The sequence below is a fragment of the Lissotriton vulgaris genome, chromosome 2_1 (assembly GCF_964263255.1).
Source record: "Lissotriton vulgaris chromosome 2_1, aLisVul1.2, whole genome shotgun sequence".
Classification (NCBI taxonomy): domain Eukaryota; kingdom Metazoa; phylum Chordata; class Amphibia; order Caudata; family Salamandridae; genus Lissotriton; species Lissotriton vulgaris.
In genome coordinates this window covers 110771120-110788177 of record NC_141687.1, presented here as the reverse complement: position 1 = coordinate 110788177, position 17058 = coordinate 110771120, and the positions used below count along the sequence as shown (strand labels likewise).

Genomic DNA, 17058 nt, shown 5'->3' with positions numbered 1-17058 from the left:
TATGGAAATGTTCTGTGTCTGGGCGGAAGTAAGGAAGTGCTGCACAGGCTATAGGTTGTACAGAACTCCGCTGCTAGATTGCTCTGCAAACTCCCCAACAGAACTGCTCAGCTTCACTACGTGACCTCCACTGGCTCCGGATTGACAATCGTGCCAAATTCAAAGCATTGTGTTACATGCATAAGATTAACTCTGGTGAAGTACCTCAGAATTTAAAGGCCTTAGTATACCAATATTGCCCCCCTCGCCTTCTTCGATCCTCTAACAAGCACAAATTCAAAACTCCTAGGATCAGACGAGTCAGAATGGGTGGACGCTCCTTCTCCATCTGGCTCCCTTACTCTGGAACTCTCTCCCCTATCATCTACGCACTGAACAAGATTATCCCAAATTTCGTGAACATGTAAAAACATGGCTATTCAATCAATAGTCCCCTTTCTTTCTACTGCCTAGCTTTTCCTTTCTTCTTTCTGCGTTTCCTAGCGCCGGGAACACTTTGGGTAGCTGTTGCGCTGTACAAATGCAATAAATAAATAAATAAATAAGTAATATTGATGTTTAAAATATCAAAAATAGGTTTAGTTTAAAATATTGATTTAAACAAATATTGATGTTAAAAGTATAGTTGTAATATCGGTATAAACTTTTTTGTTTACATTTTTCAAGTGTTATTTATTTTGTAAAGAAATTATGTAATTTAGATTTTTTTTATTTATACATTTTTTTGTTGTATTGTAATGTTAATAATAATGTACATTTTTGTAAAATATATTCTTTAGTAGCTGGATTTTGAGTTTATAGGGGTAAGGATGGGGAGTGATCTAAAAAAAAATAATATTTAATTAAATGTTATAATTTTATATTTATAAATGCATATACATTTTAGAATGGTAATAGTTTTATGACCAGGATATTGGATTTATAGGGGCTAAGGGTGGGGAGAAATTAAAAAAAGTATTTTAAGATTTAATGTCATTTTTTAAGTCATTTTAATTATTTATGTCATATTTTTGGAATATAAAATGTTTTAGGAGTGGGACATTGGGTTTTAAGGGTTTAAGGGTGGGGAGTAATTAAAACAAATTGTATATTTTTTATGATTGTAATATTTTCAAAAATGTATTTAATAATTCTTTAGTGAAATGTTTTTTTTTGGTATTATTTAAAAAAATGAAAGTATAATTTTTTTATAATTTAAGATTGTTTAATATGTGTAATTTTTTGAATTTTTTTGTAGTTGGCTGTAGTGTTTGTAGGAGCCATTGGGCCTAATGACGATGCAGGTCGGGACGCAAACGACGGCTCGTCAGTTGCAGTCTGACGGGCATGTGTGAGGTCAGAGGCAGCAGGGACCAACAGAGCTTTCCGACGAGTCAGAAATTCACTATAATCCCTTAAAGACAACATTTCTGCATTTGGGATTATGATGTCAGTTTCGGTCCGCCAATCCATGTCGGCCTTTCCGGGTGTTGGAAAGCGACATTGGGGGCCCTAGCAGGGTCCCATCCCTCTGCGGCATCCATATTTGACCCAGGGCGGCACCCTGAGGTGCCTGGCACAGGGTGCAGGGATATTCACAAACGCCCATTTGTGAAGGGGAGCTTGTGCTGCGGGTAGTGGTTTCTGTCCGCCGCATAAGCTTTCATATAGAAATGGAAGCATCCGACTGCACTAAGGGCCTCACTACGATGTTGGGCGGAAAGCCTCCTCCCGACAGTCGGATTCTCCTCAATCGTGTCTCAGCCCTTCCGACCAACTCGGATGGTTAACATTTCGACCTCCCGATTAAGATGTTCGTGGTCAGAACGTTAGCTGATCGTTTCCGAGCGACTCGCGGAGTGTTCGTGTCGATCAGAACCGCATCGTACATCCTTATGGACAGCGTTTCAACCCACAGGATTACAATGTCATTTTCCAACAGCCTTTCCGCATCGGCCTGTCCGACACGGAAAAGCTGTTGGAAAGTGACTTTGCGGCCCCTTGCAGGGCCCCCTGGGCCCTGCAGTATTGGTTTGATGGCCTAGGGGTTACCTGAGGGAGCCCCCTGTAAAGCCCTGCCATGTGTGGCAGACACCATGGGGTGCCTGCCACAGAGAGTAGGATTTTCTGGAACTATGCCATTTCCCTGTAGAAGCCTGTGTTAGGGCCGGTTCTCTGGCATAACATGGGCTTCCATAGGAAACAATGGAAATCTGACCAAAATTTGTACAGTCGTATTCGTAATCAGTTGGTCGGAACCGCTGACAACAAGTCGGTAATTCCCAATTCCGAGACAGTGTGGGGCGGAGGCTTTCCGCCTGAATTCACAATGAGGCTCTATGTGCGGTTGATTTGTCATTAGGTGTTCGGAACCGCCGACTTATGGAGGCAACTGCGATCAACATCATGAGGGCCGTTGTTGGGTAGTGCATGAATATTTAAACAAATGTACTTTTTTTTTAATAAGAAGTATTTCTTTTTAATTTTTGGTGGTAAATTTTGAAAGCTTTTACGTTTCATTTGAGAAACATATTTTTTGTACTGTATTAATATAATTAATTATTTTTTAAAAAGGTTATGTGTTTATAGATGAATTTTAGTATTGTTTATTTTATTGTGGAATTTGTTGTGGAATTTTTACAATATATTTTTTAATTTCATATTTTAATATTAAGAAGTATTAAATTCTGATTTAATTTTTTTTATTTGTTATACTTTTATAAACATGTGGCTTTATTTAAAAAAAAACTGTTATTAATATATGTTTGTTTTTTTGCAATATGGTTTGAAGTTTATTAGGTTTCAATTTTGTTTATGGTGACAGTGTGTTCATTTTTCTTTATTAAGTTTTTTACTAATTTTATAGAAATTGGAATTGTTGTTTTGGTAATTTTATTTTTGAATATTTAGTTAGTTTTTTCATATTTGTCTGTAATGTGTTCTTGTATTTTGTTTTTGTTAGTTACAAATTAAATGTTTTTAAAGTTAAAATGTATTGAATATAATAGGTGTTTGTATTTTTATGAATTTTGTTTAATTGTAGTAGGAGTGGTTAATTTTTAGGGTTCGGTGTTCACTGCTTTACCTGATTTTAGCAATTTTGGAGTAGGAATAATTCATTGGTAGGGTTTAGTGTCCAGCACTTTCCCTGAATTTAGGGCCTCAGTACGATGTTGGGTGGAAAGCCTCCGCCCGACAATCGGAATCTCCTAGCCAGTGTTGGAACCCTTCCGACCGACTCAAACAGTTTTTAATCTGCCCAACAGATAATGATGTTCGTGGTTGGATTGAAAACCGCACGGTCTTACCATATCGGTACCGACTGCTTCTCGGAGTATTTGTGTTGGTTGGAACCACATAGTACAGCTCTACAGACAGCGTTTCCTACCGAGCGATTACGATGCCGGTTTCCAACGGCCTTTCCGAGTCGGCCTGTCTGACATAAAAAGGCTGTTGGAAAGTGACTTTGGGGGCCCCTAGCAGGGGCTGAGGGAGTACTTAAGGAACCCCCCTGTAAAACCCTGCACTGTGGAGTGCCTGTGACAGGGTGCATGCTTTTCCACAAACACCACCTTTCCCTGTAGGAGCCTGTGTTGTCGGGCAGAACACAGGCTCCCAAAGGGATCAATTATACAGAGTACAACGGTTCCAGTGGAGTATTACCACTACTATTCATTGATAACTAAAACGCATATTAGGTAATCTAACAAAGGGTTGTAGGGATGTTAAGAAGAGAGCGAGCGTAACACCAAGGTTTGTTTGAAAGAAATTTTAGTATTGTTTTAAAGAAATTGCAAAAGATTATACATAATCATATGAGTAATGTACACAAATTAAATTCTGGCAGTGCGAAGTGTACTATAAGAAACCCAAAAACAATCAACAGTTAAGTGACATTTAGTGAAAATATATACAAGGTTTCAAGGGAATGTTCATCATAGGAAGTGACCGTTTTTTTAAATGAGATCATATACAATAATAAAGCAACTCTATACAATCATGAGTGCTATCTTGCTGGTTCGCTTCCATTTATCGTCGACGGCGTTTCGACCCGACTAGAATGTGGGGTCTCATCAGGACCTAGAATGTGTGGGACATCTAGGGAAATGAAAGAGTATGGAAATCAGAGCGGGCACGTCTTATTTGGAATGCAGACTATTTGGGAAGGCTAGAAGGAGTAGTTACCTGAGTATACAGTGCTATTTCACATGTGGGGTGAAGTGTAACAACCGTGGGTGTAGGAGAGTAAAAATTACTCACAGTGAACCCAGCCGGGTTATGTAGTAATATCAGGGTGAATCCAAGGGGGAAGCAAAAGGATGCAGTGAGTTGGAGTTAATAATAACAACAGAAGGAATTGTGTGGCCATCAATTAAACTACTTACCACTGAACGTGGTGAAATGACAACTGTAAGGATGCTCCGCGGTCTTGACGATGTGATGACGGTATTAGAATGGAGCCCTCGGTGGGGCGGTCTTGTGCCTGGATTGATGCCTGAAAAGAAAGTGGGGAATGTAATCCTGACCGTCAGGCAATAGCGGGGTGGACGGAGGGTGGTGGGGGGTAGGCATAGAGCATGACAGGACTTACCAAGGGCACGGGCAACAGGGGCGGCCTTAGGCATGTGCAAGCTGTGCACCTGCACAGGGTCACCAAATCCCAGGGGCCACCACATCAATATATATCCTTAATATAATAATCCTCTAAGGATGGATACATAGTTGTGTGGCGGCCCCTGGCACGGATTTGGTGGCCTCTGGCTCTATACCACTTCCAAACACCATGACCCCCCCTCTTCACAGGCCTCCGCACTCCGCCCCACCCGGACCCCCTCTTCCGGGGCCCCCTACCTACGCTCCCTGCCCAGGGCCACCATGAACCTAGAGCCACCCCTGCGGGCAAGCGATCGCGTAATGCAGTCTGGCAGGATCCAACTGCTCCGGTGAAGAATAACACGCCGGTCTGCGTACACGAGAGAAGTACCGTACAACCCTTAGTGCGTGCGCAGGCAGACACGCGGAGACTGCAAACTCGATAATGGACAGATGATGTAGGAGGAAAGCTGACTCTACCGCAGCGGTGATAAGGCTAGATGTCCGGAAAGAATGATGGCCACGGGAGGGAGACTAGAACGGGCATGATGTTACGAGTAGCACTGTGCAAGGGGGTACAGGTTAGAATTGGCAAGGTCATAATTGTAGTTCATACCAGATTGAGCTACCTGAAAAAATGGGTGCAAAGATACCAACGGTATTGTTGATGTGTGCTCAAATCGATGGTGAGCGAGCATAAAAATGTACAGACATAAATTAGCCAAGTTACACATATTATCCATAACAAATTATAATATATTAAAATGGTCACATAGAAAACATGGGTATCCTAGAAATTATTGATGTAAGGATAACAATGATACAGAGCCTTGTACAGACCAGGGTTATACAGGAGCAGCTGGAAGATCATGTAAGCGGTCCTCTGGAGGCTCACAATCTGGCGAGTAGGGCCTGACTCAGAATGAAAGAATAACCTAGAGGTCAATGTGTCAACAGATAGCAGTGCAGGTTCACACAGTTGAACGTCTATGTGTAGTGTTTGTCAAGGGAAGCTGATTGCATGTGGCTTTGATAGAGTGTGCCCTGGTTGTGTATGCTGTATGCTCCCAAACTGGAGGAGTAGGCCTATAGTGGGTGCCAAGGGTTCCCAGGTAGATGGAGGCCATGGCCAGGAGTGGCTTGTCGTTCTAGTAATATGATATTGTAAGGTGTGAACTGTTTCGAATTTGTAAGGCCATCTACACTGCTAAGAATAAGTTATTCAAATGTGATGAGTTCTGGGGGCATCATCCCATTCGTGGGATAGAAGGTGGATGATGCTCTAAGCCCTGTGACTGACTCCTGTGTAACAAATTCTTTGTCTTAAAAAAACAATTTAAGGCGGATCTTCCTAAAATTTTTTAAAAGTTCTGCTTTGAGGTTAAAAAAGTTAGTTCTCTCTGTGGTGACAAAAGAGAGACCCTTGCTAAGTAATGATAGCTCTGATGAAGAGAGGTCATGTTTGGACAGGTTGAAAATCGAGATGGTTTCCATAATGTCAGTATGGGATTCTAGTAGGGCTGGGGGCCTCATTGGTAATGTTTGCTCCTGATCTGTCGTTCCCCTGGGTATTGGTGCCAGATTCGCCTTTTTGGTCGTCCACCCCTTTCTAAAAAAGGCTATCCTGGGTGATTATCAGAGCGACTAGGGCCTGCTTGATTGTATGAATCACCTGAACCTCCAGAGGATTCAGAAAAGGTGACTGGCTGGTTTCTCTTGAATCTACCCCAGGTGTTCTGCCTGTTCTGATTGGGGAAAGTGGTGTAATAGTCTTCTTTAAGATAGGGATAGGCCCTTTTTACTTGGTAAAGATTGTTATGTCTTTAGACACATTGTCTGCCTTTTTCTTGAGTTCAAAGGAGTTGAAATCTACAATGGACTTGTTGAGCTTATCTATTAATAGTTTAGCCTCAGCTGCTCCGTCTCCCCCTAGCAGTTCTTTTTCCAATTCCACAATTTCTTTGAGTTCTGCCTTTGAATGTTCTATCGCTGTCTCAACGCCTAGAACCATCCAGTGGCGCGAACATGTGATGGAAATGCCACAGAAACTCCCCTTGAATTTAGGATCCTCCCAAGAAATTCCTGGTACGTTTCTAACTTGGAGGTCCTTGTGGTATAATGCCTGCTCTTAAGTAATCTGTATGCATGTGAGCATGCAGTTCTGTTCTCACGTGTTTCTTTTTAGCCTTCTCTAATTTGTCTATGAGTTGCTGCTTTGGATAAGTGGTGTTACTTGGTAAGTTACAGAATAAAGACTGTCCACTAGTGATTTTGGCAATGTACTCTTCGGTGTACAGGGGCGCTTCTCTTTCTGACATCCTAACCCCAGGGAACAGGAAATCAATCTGTGCGCACTACGACCGCACGTTTTTTAAGAGTAGGGAGAGGTCACATGGGCCACTGCCTAATTGTAAAAAAGTTTGTAAATATTTTCATGATATTCATAATGCATGAGGCCCTTAGTTCTTTATGCACATTAATTATGAGTTATACACCTCGGAATGGGGAATAACTCTCTGGACATGAAAATACCATGTGGTATTCCCCAATGTAGTCCCTTAAATAATGGGTTTATTGCACACATTTACCTCCTGCTCCAAGAAGGTGATAAATGTGTACGTATGCTTCTGTGTGGGGAGGTGTGGAGGGATGGGGAGGGAGTGAAGTGAAGGGCTAGTTCTGGTAGTGTCAATGCCTAATTTGAGTTGGTGACACCTACTCTCATCTATGGGGATCAGGACTTATTTTCTCTTCTCAGACATTTAGAGTAAGAAAGGAAAAATCACACAAAGGGTATAGAAGGAGGAAGTGGAAGACGGCAAACCCGTCCCAAAGGTTTCTCCCTTAGGAACGTGAAAGAGTGAGAGAAAGGTGCAGGGTGGATAAAAGAGGCAAGAATCCAGACGCACCTACAGACGTCTCGAGAAGAACTGGAGAAACAGCAAAACATCAGAAGAAAGCACCACCTACAAGAACGCCATGCCGGAATACCACCAACGCATCAGATACACAAAAAGGACCTTCATCCACAACAAGATCCTGGCCAACTCCAGCAACTCCAAGCAACTCTGCAGGACTCCTACTTCCATCTGAAAATCAAGGGCCTCTACGACAACTTCAACGACCAGACACCAGACTCCAAAATCACTTCCCTCTCCAGCAATGCCAGCCAGACCACCATCTCCTCATGGACCCCGGTCACCACCGATGACACCACTTCGACCATGAAAGGTATCCACTCAGGAGCCCCCTTGGACCCCTGCCCTCCAGGCATCTTCCACAGAGCCGCCACTGCCATCGCTCCCAAACTATGACGCACCATCAACATCCCCTTCAAGACTGGCATCTTTTCAAACAACTGGAAACATGCAGAATTCAGACCCCAGCTCAAGAAGCACTCAGCAGATCCCACGGACCTCAAGAACTACCGACCCATCTTCCTCCTCCCCTTCACTGCCAAAGTCACCGAGAAGACCGTCAATGCACAAAGAACCAAATTCATCGAAGAAAACTTCATCCTCGACCCCTCCCAATCCGGATTCCGCAGCAACCACAGCACCGAGATTGCTCTACTCGCCGCCACAGACGACATCTGCACCTTCCTCGACCAAGGAAACACCGCTGCCCACATCCTACTCGACCTCTCTGAAGCATTCAACACCTTCTCCCACTGTACACTCACCACCAGACTCCACAACGCCAGCCTACCAGCGAACCACCCTCGACTGGATATGCTCGTTCCTCACCGGCAGAACCCAAAGAATCAGACTGCTGCCCTTTCTCTCCGAACCCACGGAAATCAACTGCTCAGTACCCCAAGGATCGTCGCTCAACCCCAAGCTTTTCAACTTCTACGTGGCCCCCTCGCGGGCATAGATTCAACATAATATCCTACGCTGGTGACACCCAACTCATCCTCTCCCTCATCAAGGACCCTATCACCACCAGACTCAACTTCCAGGAAGGAATGTAGGACGTTGCATCCTGTATGAGCAGCGGTTGTCTGAAGCTCAACTCGGAGAAGACAGAGGTCCTTGCCCTCGGACCCGCCCTTTCTGCATGGGACAATAACTGGTGGTCAACCGCCCTTAGAAGTCCTCCCAACCCCAATGATCACACCCAAAACCTCGTCATCGTACTCGGCTCATCCCTCTCCATGACCCCACAGATCAACGCCGTCGCCTCCAGCTGCTTCAACACCCCCCGCTTCCTCTGAAAGACCTTCAAATGGATCCCACCCGAATTAAGGAAAGCCGTCACTCACGCACTCATAACCAGCAGACTAGACTACGGAAACGCCCTGTACGTTGGGATCAACAAGTCTCTGCTCTGCAGCTCCAGACCACACAGAACACCACAGCCAGTCTCGTCCTCTGCATCCCTCGATATGAACACATCACCCAGCACCTGCAGAACCTACACTGGGTCCCATTGAGAAGAGAGTTACTTTCAAGATACTCACCCACGCCTACTAATGCCTCCATAACACCGGGCCTCAATTCCTCAACGAGAGAATCTCATTCCACATACCCAAGAGAAACCACCGATCAGCCGACCTCGCCCTCGCCCAAACCCCTCGCATCCCCAGAGTCAGGACAGGTAAAAGATTCTTCTCCCACAAGACCGGGAATACGCTCCCGATCCACATCAGGCACGCCCCCTCCCTGAACATCTTCAGGAAGACGCTAAAGACCTGGCTCTTCGACTGAACGAAGCTGCTCCCTCCTTGTCAGAGAAAGAAGCCCAAGTGGAGCTAGGGATGAGTCTGGGCTGCTGTTGCAGCCAAAGCATCTTGTAATGTTATTGGCCGGAATTACCAGCTGGTAACATCAAGTGTGGTATTCTTATACTCAGGAAACAGGGGTGTGGGAGCAACCGGCCAGTTGTGGTCAGATGAAATGGCAACCCGGTAATCAAGCCCTTAAGGGCGGGCGTGAGCTTGGTGACTGTAACCCCATGATAACTCTACAGACCTTTAAAGTCTGAGCTATCAACACTATCATCATAATGGAAATGTTATCCAGACATACATTATCTGAATAATTCTGAAATAAATAACTGCATCATTGAATTGTGTATTGGCGAGTCCATTCTCTCCCTGGCTTTGACATCACTATCTTTTTGCTGTATTTTTCCCTGTTCTGCCTCACATTTGATCCTCTGGTTTTGTTATCGCCATGTCATCTGAAATGCTTCCTATTGCCATAGCAATTGAAATTGATTGTTAGGACTTCCTTTGTTCATATGGAGCTGATTAAATCCATTCAATGCCTGCTTGCAGGCTATTCTATCCGAGCTGCAGTCTTTTCTTCTCTCCCTTCTTAGCAGCAGCTACAGAAAGGTTTACATTTACTCTTTTCTCTTTTACTTTTATCTAAAGTGAAAGCTGTGTTTAATATTCTTTTGTTTGGCCTTTCAGTCGTAATTGGATTCCGGGGTCTAAATGCGCACATGCCTTTTCTATGGTAAGCCCGCCTACTGAAGTACTGTTCGTGTTTAATTAGCGAGTCATGTTGTTACAATAATACATTTTCACGAGTCGCTGAGAATTAAAATATGCTCAAAATTAAGAGAGTTGTTGGCTCTAGGCAGGTGAGAAATATGTGCACAAGAAATTGTGGTTAGAAAGAGAAATGCCCTTCTGAAAATAGTGCCAAGCCCTGAAGAAGGGTGTATCTGGAAAGAAGGGTAGAAACCTGTCACAAGGAGACACAGTTAAGGTTAATCCTATGAACATACCACTATGTAAGTAACAGTGTCGGTAAATTATGTTATCAATTCACTTTTTATTTAATGGTAAAAAAAACATTCAGATATGCTTTATTGATAAATGTGTATTGGACAACTGGAAGATCGGTTTGGGCAATTTTAGGAAGCCTACGTGTGTGATAGTGATTGGGAATACAATTTTAGGTACGATTTAGTAAACTGCACCAAATTATGAGGAAGAAGACTATTATTATTTCCAGCCAGGATTAAACTGTGCTGCTAAGGAACAAATCAGATCTGCTTGGCTGAGGTGTATGTACACCTTAACTGATCAATTGCCATGTTATCAATTTCTATTTTATCTGAGACAGTGCCAGATGCACACCAATCAACATGTGCAGAAGTGTTTTGTATATAAATTATTAAGTTGATCGCATACTGGGGTTTTTTGTTTTGTTTGTTGACTTCCATTTCTCTTCTGTGTCATCAGTCATGTGTACAACCGTGTTTTGTCCACCAGACTTTTTCAAGGCTCTAGTGGGAACCCTCCTACCAGTGCAGTTGTCGCGTGGCCCTCGTTGTAGAGGAGTTCAGGTTTCTTCGGCTATCATAGCCCTTGTCATTGTGAATCCGCAGATGGTTTGTATGGAGCCTGTCAGCACCCAACATCAGTGATCATGGAGCCATATTCAGCAAGCAGCCGTGTTCAGTTTTTGCCGTGTCAGAGTTTTGTCCTTCACGTGAGTGGATCAAAGATGAGGTCAGAACTTGAGTGGTCTGATGAGTGGGCACCCGTCTCTGGGAAGTGGTTGTTCAGAGTACTCGTTGCAGCAGTACATGTCTTCGACCAGGCGCTGTGGTTCAACTGTATGATGGACCATACTTGGGCAGGGCAGTTGAATATTCTGAGCGCCATCTGTATATTGTATAAGGTGATCCCGCCGGCGGCATCACAACTGTCATGCAGCTGGCCAGATGCCATGTCTTGGTGGTTGCTGGTATTTTATTTCTTTTTACAAAGACAACCCCCCCCCCCCACTCTTCCCCAAATCAAGGAGCTATTTCTACACTAGGAAACAGCTTTGACTCTGAGGCCCAGGGTGTTTTCCCTCTTTACTTTGGGGTATTTACTCATTTTTCCTGCCTTAGTCTCATGTGTTGCATAGTATGTTGGAAGGGACACACCAAAAAGGATGATTCTTCCCAAGATCTTTTCATATCACAACCTTTGAATGGTATTTGGCACCATGGTGCAAGTGGCGGCTGTCTCGGAACAGGGGTGGTGAGGAGGGCGGGAGTGGAAATGGATTAAAAAAAAAAGATATAATAAAAAATAAACGTATCTTTTACTTTGCCGCTGCACTGCCTCTCCTCCGTCCTCTACAGGTCTGCTACAGCACCGGAAGAAGTCAGGCTTCAGGGCTCTCCCAGCCAATCACAACAAAGCAGAAGCAGCATCCTGATTGGTCTAAGCAACCTGTTTGGACGCTCAGTCTGTGCCTGGTGAGGCAGGGCATGTTCTCCATGTGACTGTGCAACACAGCCCAATGGAGAACATGCCAAGTGCGCATGACGGTTGGCCCTGCCCCACAGGGCTGGCCAAACTGTCATCTGCACTTAGAGGAGTGCAAACCACTCCTCACTTTGCTTGGCATCACAGAGCCCAGCCTACCCCAATTTGGCTTCGAGTGCCGCACAGAAAAATAAAATAATAATAATGTGCTGATATTATCATTTTATTATTCTTTTGTGCACTGCTGAAATAGCCGTGGGGCAGTGCTCCTCCGCCTTAGTTGAGGAGTCGCCACTGCTTGGTGCTTTCGCGAGGAGATTCTAAAAGGCCACTGTAGGCATTTCTTCTGTGGTTTCGTCTTTTTAAATGTCCCAAGCAAATGTAATGAATGTGGTAAACATGCCCTGAGTTCTTCCCATTACTTTGTGGGTGGAATCGAAAATGTCAGACTTTTGTCATTGTCTGTAAACTTACAGAGCCAACCAAGCACTATGAAAAATGGGGGGTGCTAGTGGTCCCTACTGTAGCAATGTTGCCTTTCTCTGTGGTGTCTCAAAGTTTCCTTTAGCTATTTTGCATAGTTGACTGGCACTTTTAAATGTGGGCCCTGAAATACTATTATTCGGTCTCACAGTGTGTGAGCTCTGTCCCTAAAATATGAGGGGAACTAGCCATACCCAATTGGCTTATCTAACTTTCCAATAAGGCCACCCTACGTTGGAGCAAGAACTGCACCTGTGACATAAAAGTAGAATGTGGGCTGCAGTGTAAACTTTCAACACCCACATGAGGGACTGGACAAACAGGTTCTCTTATTTGGCCTGGCTGGGAGAAGCTTAAATCCCTGCAGTAACAAATGAAGGAGTAAGGTGCCCTGTTGAGTATGAAAACCTACCTTTACAAATTAAATATTTCACCTTCTAGTCCACAGGAGTGAATGGTTATTGTATACAACTGTGCATGCTAAATGTTTAGAAAATGTTGTTTTCTAATTCATCTGCTGCAAGATGTTTTATTCAGTATGGAAGTAAATGTTGCTTTTTCCTACAGTAAGGCCTAATAGTGATTCAGCATAAATCTAACATAATTTGGGTTAGAAATAGTGGTGTGTGAAATTGGCGAAATTCTCCCAAATCCGTAGTTCGTCAACTGTTGGAGACGAGGAGTGACTAATAGTGCGGGCGATGCAGTGATAAATAAAAAGTGAACATAGGTAAGGAAGTGTGAATAGACACTCTTCAAAGCCATGTCCTCTTGTTTGTATCACAGGGAGATATGTACACAAACTAGTACATATGTTCTATACACATTATGTAAATACTTTATCTACCTTCGGTTTTGCACAGTGTCTATTTACAATTCCGTACATATGCTCACACTGTTGTTTTCAACAGCCGACTAACTAAATATAGATGCAACAGAAAAGTACTATGGATTTATTTTGTCTGAAACCTGAAATGTATGAAATGGATCCAATATATTGTAATATACACACACACAATTGATTTGAGACCTCCAAAATTTCCTAAAGAGGTATTGGTTGAATGCGCCCCATGGGAACATTGTCTTTTTCATCTATGGGGTAGTTTGTAGACGGGCAAAACAGTTACTGCAGCAAAGCTAGGCTAGAGTGCCGGTGGGATTTCTGCAGAGATTGTGTCAGATAATATCACTTACCACTCAGCAGTGTACAGGATACAACTGACTCATTCAAACAGTTCATCGGAATGCATCATTTCCTGGTTAAATCTCATTGGATGGAAGATTTCGTCTGTAGCCTGAGTTTGAAAGTGCTCTTTAAGGGTTCATTGGCCTCACTCCTGTATTTCTTAGGGACACAAAAGATTGGCTCTGACAATGCTTGTTTCAATGAGCACATCAACAGAATGCTTAAAAATTTAATACATAACTAAAGAACACCAGCGCATCCAGGCCATTAGTACAGCTTTGAGTGGCCTGGAATAGGTGAGATAAGGTGCAGTGACCTCCTGGGAAATACTCTGGTAGTTACTTTTTTTTTTTAGGTCGAAGCCTGGCGTTCACTGCGCAAGCAGTATCGCGCAGGCGAGAAATTTTGATCTCCAGTATGGGGCTTTAACCCGCCTCTCTCTTCCATTGGCTAGCTTCATAAATGGAGGCTGGCCATTGGAAGAGAGAGGTGGCACTCATTCTCGGAGCAGATTCGTGGGCGTTCCTGTGTTTTTTTTTAAGCTGCGCTCCCTTTGCCTCGTCATGAAGAGATGGGTGTTTCCTTTTTTTTCCCCCCATGATGTTTGCGGACAGCATTTTTATCATGGAGCTGGGGCGGGCAGGTCGCGAGTTGGAAGCTCGCCGCGGCATCAGTAGGTAAAGTCGCCTGTGTTTTGAAAACAGCCTTGCGCTGCCCTCCGAGCACGGTCTACATGTCACAGGTGCCCAACGTTGTTATCATGACAAGTGTTTTTGTAATATTCTGGCAAATTGTGGGTGACATTTGGATAATCAAAAAAATAGGGTGTATCAGTGGATGGATGTGTTAGGACGGTAATGCTGCACCGGCGCCAAGAGGCGCAGTGCGGAATTGCTTATCCCCGGGATTATGGCGTTTTTGTAATGAAAGCCTTGGGGATTGGGGCCATGTGCGGCGTCACATCGTCGTGGCATCGTGAGATCTTGTGTGTTTTTTAGTCGAAGGCTCGTTTAAAATGTCGTGTTCTACGCTTTCCATTACGGTGTAAAACATTCCGACCCTAATTTGAGAGCATTAATAACTATTCGGCTATTTACATAGTGGTCGGCATATCGTTACGCCCACGTGGTTGCATGAACTAATTTTACTCAAATGAACGAATTTCACACATTTTGCAAATGCATGTTCCTCTTCTGTAGTTTTGGCTGTTTGTGATTCTTCACATCTGGAGTGTGTTGCCCACGGCCTAGAAAGTTAAAGATGAAAAGATTAGACGCGCGCTTGTGGAATAATCCAGTATGTTTGGAATATTATGCCATCAGGAAAAGATCAGTACTGGCCCTGTCCGGCGGTGGAACAATAAATACTTTCCTTAGCATATTTAATAAAGCAGTGTTTCAGCCTTCTGGGTTCCCTGGATAACAGGCATTCCTACTTTTGGTTACTGAACTGGGGGTCATAAAGGGTCATGTTCGGCCACTCCATCTAACCAGTACAGTTGAATACCTTTGCAAGAAGTCAGACCAGGCAGCTGTTTACTGCTCAAAACACAAAAACATGCATTTTGAGGGCCTCCTGTACATGGCATTGCGCCACTGGTGCATCTTTTTTTTGACACACCGCCCATGTGTCAAAATATGGTGCAGTTTGCCTGCCCATATTTACAAGGACACCTTAAGTCACCCTGTGCGACTTTTCATGGCATTGTAAATAAGGCCCTTTCTCGCAATACTCTGTGTGAAAGGGGTGTTCCATGCGTGTTGCTGTGGGTGTTACTACATTACCATGCAACACCCAGGGAACTAGACAGATTCCCAGGTTTACAAAGTTTTGTACAGCTGGGAATGTGTCAGAGTCCTACGCCCCCCATGGGAGGCATGGAGTGGCACAACGAGGAGAAATACTATTATTTTCCCTTTTTCGTTTTTAGGTCGAAGCCTGGCATTCACTGTGCAAGCAGTGTCGCGCAGGCAAGAAATTTTGATCTCCAGTATGGAGCTTTAACCCACCTCTCTCTTCCATTGGCTAGCTCAATAAATGGAGGCTAGCCATTGGAAGAGAGATGTGACAATCATTCTCAGAGCAGATTCGTGGGCGTTCCTGTGTTTTTTTAAGCTCCGCCCCCTTTTGCCGTCTTTGTTTCGTCATGAAGAGATGGGTGTTTCCTTTTTTATTTTTTCCATGATGTTTGCGGACGGCATTTTTATCATAGAGCTGTCGCGAGTTGGAAGCTCGCCGCGGCATCAGTAGGTAAAGTCGCACGTATTTTGAAAACAGCCTCTCACTGCCCTCCGACAAACTCAGCAAGATCCAGACCCTCAAGCTGGCTGCGCGCTACATCAACTTCCTCTACCAGGTGCTGCAGAGCGACGAGCTCGACTCCAAGATGGCCAGCTGCAGCTATGTGGCCCACGAGCGGCTCAGCTACGCCTTCTCGGTCTGGAGGATGGTGGGCGCCTGGTCCTTCTCCATGCTCATAAACTGTGTATCTTTTTCAACTTTAGATTTCTTTGTTTTGATTTTATGTTATGTAATAATTTACATTGGTTTCTAAAATACGAATATAATGTGCAATATTTCGTTTCTTAATTTGTGGTGTTTGCTTCGGTGCAGGAGAGGTGATGGAGGGGCGGTTGGTAGTGAAGGTGGGGGGGGGCGTGTACAGTCGCTTCTCTGACCCGTGGCAGTGAGGCCGCCCCGAGGTCAGTAACACAAGGTCAAAGATTCAGGGACACTAAAGTGGGAAGACATCAAAGGGTTAAAGTGCAGTGTTACCAATGTTTGTTTCTGATGTTAAGGATACATCTAAGCCTTTCTACTTCCGTGTCGCCTGACACGTCTCTCTGTAATTGGATCCTCGGCGCTCGTCTCTCCTCTGATTGGGTCCGTGTATAGCTGCTGAATGAATGTGAAACAGTCCGATGTTGGTCGTAGCGCTTTGTGACATGACCACCCAAGCCGTCTTTGCGACCCGGGTCTTTCCACTGTGCCAGTTCGACCCTGGGTGGAGGAGTCGGAGGATTACACGTCACGTGTACAATGCAACAAGGGCATTACTGGTGAATAACCCCCGCAGGCTCAGGGCTGCCTTGCCTCACCCAGTGCTTCGAGTGCCCCTCCAGCGGTGGTTGAGGGGACTCCCATAGCTGCCGTTCAGTGTAATTACCAGTGACATTCAACGACTATGAGTGACGCTTTCTCACGAGCAAAAGCAAGCCCTGAAGAGGAGGGAAACCTACAATTATCAGAAATGACACCCATTTGAGCAACGAGAATCTCCAGCAGATCTAAAAACGTCTGCAAAGCACCAGATACCCCTGTACCCTGGTCGCACTGGAGACAGTGACTCATCGTGCAATGCAGCGGTCTCAGCTGTAACTTTAGGCTGAAGGACGCCTCCTAAAAGTGAATTAAAGTCGGAAGCCAAAGGTGCAGAAGATTACATAGAGGCCAAGTTTCACTTTGCTTCTGTGACATTTCCATAGTTTCACTGTGTTCTCGGGCGTGACATTTTACAGCCAAATGTGTGACACTTCGAGTTTATGGTGACAGAGAGTGGCACATGGTATGCGTGCTCAGGCTGGCATATGCGTAA

The 17058-nt window shown here is 44.4% G+C and overlaps 1 protein-coding gene across 1 annotated transcript in view; it reads left to right on the top strand.

Moving 5' to 3' along the window:
* Window positions 1-17058, top strand: part of PITPNM3 (PITPNM family member 3) — a 1845859-nt gene that overhangs the window by 764756 nt on the left and 1064045 nt on the right. The window lies entirely within an intron of this gene.